Genomic DNA, 5520 nt, shown 5'->3' with positions numbered 1-5520 from the left:
TCCCAGTGAGTTTCATTTGTCCCGTATAAAGCTTCCTTTATAGTTCTAACTAAGCCTGTACAGGAGCCATGCTTATTTATATAGAGCCATAGACATAGATACAAACACACAAATACATGGTCAAAGCAGTCAGCATAAAGTAGATTCCTAGTAGATCTTCCCAAATCTTCAAGTGAGCAGATTTAATCTGTAAAAATTTCTGGTAATTTTTTTTTTAGTTAGTCGTTCAGCTGCCAGGTTGCACTCGGATTACTGGCATATGCTGGCAATCAGTTTCCTGTGTGTCTCATACATCAAAATAGTACAGCTGGACACCAGCCCATGTTCCATTACTTTCCAAAAGATCCACATGAATACTCCTTACATTAACAGTATTTCTCAGAGATGTATTAGCCATATCAAAATATATTGCCCAGAAGTACGTTTTATCTTACCTAATATTTTGATTCCCTTTCCTTCGATTGTACTTCAAATCAGAGAAGCCTGCTTTCTTAGGAAAGAAAAGAGAAACAATAAAAATACCTGATATCATCTGAAAAGCATGGAATCGGTGCCAAAGATGTTAATTTTTACCAGTGTCTATGACATCTATTTTGTGGGAAAGAGAAATCACTAGGATAAATTTTATAATCAAAACATAACAAAGCCTAGGAATTTGAAATGAGGTTTTGTCCTTTTTTCTTTCCTTTTGTAGCCATGAGTGTTATCAGACTACTTCACTGGTGAAAAGAAAATCTGGCACCAAGATAGCAAAGCTAAAAAGTGGATGCTTTGAATTTAAAGGGAAGTATGTTTCTGTGCTGTATTTATGCATATTTATAAATGTAAGTCCTGTGCTGACAGTGGACTAAAAATTACAAATAAGCTATCACAGTCAGAATGATCAAACAGACTAGAATGTGTCCCTCTGATATAAGCGGCAAGGTCTTTCCAGGCCAAACTTTGCAAGGCATGCACACTGGAACGAGGGGCCATAAGTGCTGTTCACACCAACACTGATGCTAAGAGAATTGCCTAAATTGCCTTGTGTGATTTAAGAAAAGATTTCAAATTCCTCGTGCTTCAATTTAAAGCAGTGTTACAGTTCTGGTTCTCTGGACAGGGCTGGGATACCCGTGAAAGCACGAGCCACCTCGCCAGGGTGCATCCAGAGATGTCTGTAAAGGTGAGAAGGGCAGGCGTGGAAACTACCCAGAAAACTGTTTTATATTTCCTCCTCCTGACACGGAGCATTAGAAAACTTTGGAAAAGTCCTGAATGGCTTTGTCACTGATACGTGATGGATCTTAAAATACGTATGTTCAGCTTAAAGAGAGTAGCAAGCTTTAAAATATGAAAAGGTTGGTGTGTTTTTCTTCCCTGTTAGGGCAAAAGTGCATCAGTCAGATAGCAGACGTATGTAGTATATTTATATGTGTAATTCTACGTGTACGTGTGTCACCTTTCCTAAGAACTGGAAGGGAATAGAAGGAAGAATGGCAGCACCATCTCCTGGCAGATCTAAGAAATGGGGACCACTTTGTGTCAGACAGTAGGGACAAGCAATTTCTTTGTGGGTTTTAAAAAGCCTGTAACAGGAAGTAATTTCACAAGAGTGCATTCCCTCCCTTGGAAGATTAACTTCGATATGCTCCGGGGAAAAAAAAGCATTATGTGTGATTATAATTATGGGGAACACACACTCACAATTATGAAGAACAAATTCAGGTTGTTTCTCTCTTGAAAAAAGCTCCCATGTTGGCCCTTCTGTTTTCCTTTAGATTGCAGCAATAGCAGATCTCCCAAGCAGCACAGCAGGTAGGGTCGGCAAGTTGCAGTTATTAGTGGAGTCTTGGAAGACCGTAGAAGACCACAAAAGATCCCCATAGTCAGAAAATAATGGAATATGTTAATTTCAAGAGTTAAAGCCAAATCTCTGTCTTGCTGAGTAGGTAGGGGAACTGGTGGGGAAAGACTATTAATGCTGTGAACTGCTGGGGCACTCCTGCGGAAGGCTGTAATGCGTGGTTAGGCAGTGACACCAGGCCTCACAGCACTAAGGGAGGGTCAGGCCTTTGGAGGAATGAAAGGGTGTATGGGGAAAAAATAATCTGTGGAGATAAAAGAGAGGAGACTGTCAGACAACTTGCTGAGAGACAACTGTAGAAGAGGAGAGGGGAACCAAGAAGGAAAAGGAGAAGAGAGGGATTCTACAGAAACTTCTACATTTTTTTCATGTGCAGTACAGAATTGGCATGCCACAGGAGACCAGATCTCATTTATCAAGAACCATCTCAATCAGCATGGGGGAGATAACCTAACCTTGGCCATAAAGACATGAGTATACCAGTCTTCTGGAGTCTGTTAACCCTTGTGGGTCTGTTCTTGTCATCATGTCCAATTTTCCTGTGTATTAAATAAACACAAAGCCCTCTTTGCGTCACACAAACACGACTGACGGTTTGCTGGTTTTGTTATTGTTATTTGTTTGCTTAATTTTTTTTTTTATTTTTTTTTTTTGGGGGGGGGGTATTTTGCTTTCAGAATCTCCCAAGAGCTTTTAAAGACTTTTTTTTTTTTTAGATCTTGAAAATCGTAATAGAGGATACTTACGAAATCACTCATTCCACCCTCCTCCCAGAGGAAGCACACTCCTTATAAGACACCACACTTCCCAGGACTTTGCCCAATTTAGATTCAAAAGCTGTACACAGCCAGGGTTCCAGTGATTCCCATGGGAAAAGATGCAGCTTTACGCAGCCCACGGTCTGGCGCATGGGTGGGGTTGGGTTCTGCTTATCTCGTTAGCTCAGAACCAAGATCAGGCCTTTTGCCTTTGGGGCATCATTTACTATTCAAATATTCAAAAAAACAAAGGTAATCCTTAATCGTCCTCCAGGGCCTGACGCAAAATCTAGCTTCCTTTCTAACCAAATTGTCCAATTGTATATTTTAGGAATCGCCCTAGTTAGTGGGATAATGACTTTCACTAAATACTTAGTCCTAAAATTTCTTCTGGACAGGGTCAGCTGTCCTGCTAGCTGTCTCTGCACTTCTCTAGCTTGTAATGCTAACAGAGGAAAAGACATGTTATATTAAATTTGTGTCTTCTGTAAGTCAGTGTACTGCATTTGTGCTATTCCGCACCAAAACACATTAAATATTGTCTCCTGTTCATTTCTGATCACAGCCTTGGTTATTTATCATTTCCTTGTTTAGACCTTAAATACGTGAAAAACAATTCAAATTCCCTAGTGGGGAAAGGTCCCAGACTGCTCTTGTACTGGACGCAAGATGATGTTTGTATAAATGAAAATAATAATAAATTGCACCCAGACATGCAATCAAACTACCTTACCAATAGAAAATAAGTGATTCTTATTAACATGGGATAAACAATAATGCCAAATCAATTACACTTTTCTCAATTACTACTTATATTTTATTATTATAGTGTTTGAATATCTTAATGTAATCCACACAACTGCTTTGTGCTAGACTTCATCAAAATACAAATCGCAGACAGTCCATAACCCTAAAAATATTTACAATCAAGCAACTTGTAATGTTAGGGTGTCCTTGTGAGATAAGAAATAAATGGAAGAAAGAAACATATTGAGTAGGAAAACAAACTGATAACAGAAAAAGAAAGCTTTTACCTGGTTTTCTGTATCTTCCCTAGACAAGCTACAAATTAGTAAAAGATAAGAAATTCTACCCATCAATAAAAAACATGGATCTGTACTGTGCTCCATAAATGATCTGAAAATAGGCATAAACAGTTTGCAGATAAAACTATTCCAAACAGTCCTATCTAAAGTTGACTCTGAAAAGTTGCAGAAAGATCCTGCAATATTAAATGGCATCTGATAAAACAGCAAATGAAAATGCCAACCTATAACCTTCACCAAACACTAACAGTGACGAACCCTAGTTTCGTTGTCACTACTTAGGAAAGGAGATTTTGCAATCAGGCTGGAATTTCAGCTTGCTGAAATCTCAACTCTGTACTGAGTGGAGGTCAAAAATTAGGAAAGTCACTAAAATTAAGATATAAGCAGAGGAAAAGGATAAATACTATGGATGTACTATATATTTAAAAATACAGAAGGAGGCAACAGGAATAAGCACAAATATGAAATAGTATTTCACACAAGACTAAACAAAATACAACCTTTAATTCGAACTAAAAACAAACAAACAAACAAAAAAAGGTTGGTGGGTAATGTATTGAAGGAAATACTTATGAAAGGTATAAAACTTAACAATAAATCCTTTCCGAGAGGATTTGAGGGAATTTCAATTATCTTAGTGTACTAAGTGCCAGAAACTTTTTAGAAATTCTGAAACCCGCTGAGCTGGGTATAAAAGCAGCACTCAGAGATGATAAGGCCATAGTGGAAATCCTAAGAGAACTTCCTGTGTTTGTGCTCTACTGCTGAACACTTCATCATGGGCCTTCTCAAAAAATCCACTTCAAACTGAAATGTTGACTTAAAAAAAGTTTTTGAATTAAGAGTAGACAAAATGAACAATAACAGACTTGCAAGGCTAGACAGTGTTCATCCAAGAAACTCAAGGATGCAGTAACTGAAATTCTAACTGTGATGTAACTTCTTGCCTAAAACTTTCTTGGCATCTAAGGAGTGGATTGTATCAAATGTTACATCATACAAAAACTGATACCTGCACTACAGGTATTAGTAGCAACTAGAATTAATGCATACATGAGCAGGTAGGGGAAAAACCCATAGGGTTTTTCTAGGGAAAAGTCAATACGGGTTTTGTCAACATTGCTTTTGTAAAGAGAAATCTTGTGTTCAAGCTTGGTATGGAATTTTCTGAAAATGTCAACAAGTGCTTGGATAAGGGAGATGGGAGAGATACAGTTTGCTTAGGTTTCTAAAAGTTTCAACACTTTTTTTTTTTTTTTACCTAAGGCTCTTAAGGAGACTTAGCAAGCATGGAATAGGAGAAAATCCTTGCATGGAGCAAAATGTGGTTACAAGATAGGAAACAGACTAAGTAAACAGTCATTTTTCACAGTGGAAGTAAGTCACCAATGATCCTTCATATCTGTGTCCTTATACGTAAATAATTTGAACATGGAGGTGAAGAATGAAAAGACAAATCCTCCTCATACCACATTGTTCATGGAATAAAAGAAGAGGTGCGGCTGAGAAGAATTCCAAAAAGACCTTACATACCAGGGTTCAATTACCCACACTCACGCCCTAGCACATGGGATACATCTTAATGGCTCTTGCAGGGGATGTAATGGAGTCCCACGCCCTTCTGAAGCCTCAGTGAGATACCCTGGGTCACCTGAAGTAGAGCTAGACACCTACATATGTGCAACTGAACTGGGCCTTCAGTGACTGGCAATAGTGATTTTCAGTGATGCAAGTGGGGAAGAATGTTCAATATTATGAGTAATTACAACTGAGCGGACCATTGCACTTCAGGAGTGTAATCTTGGAAACTTAATAGGTATATTTATGACAACGGCAGCTCAGTGCCTAGCAGTATTCAACAATGTAT

This window comes from Netta rufina (assembly GCF_964035555.1).
Source record: "Netta rufina genome assembly, chromosome: 3".
NCBI classification, from domain to species: Eukaryota; Metazoa; Chordata; class Aves; order Anseriformes; family Anatidae; genus Netta; species Netta rufina.
This window is presented reverse-complemented; position numbering follows the sequence as displayed.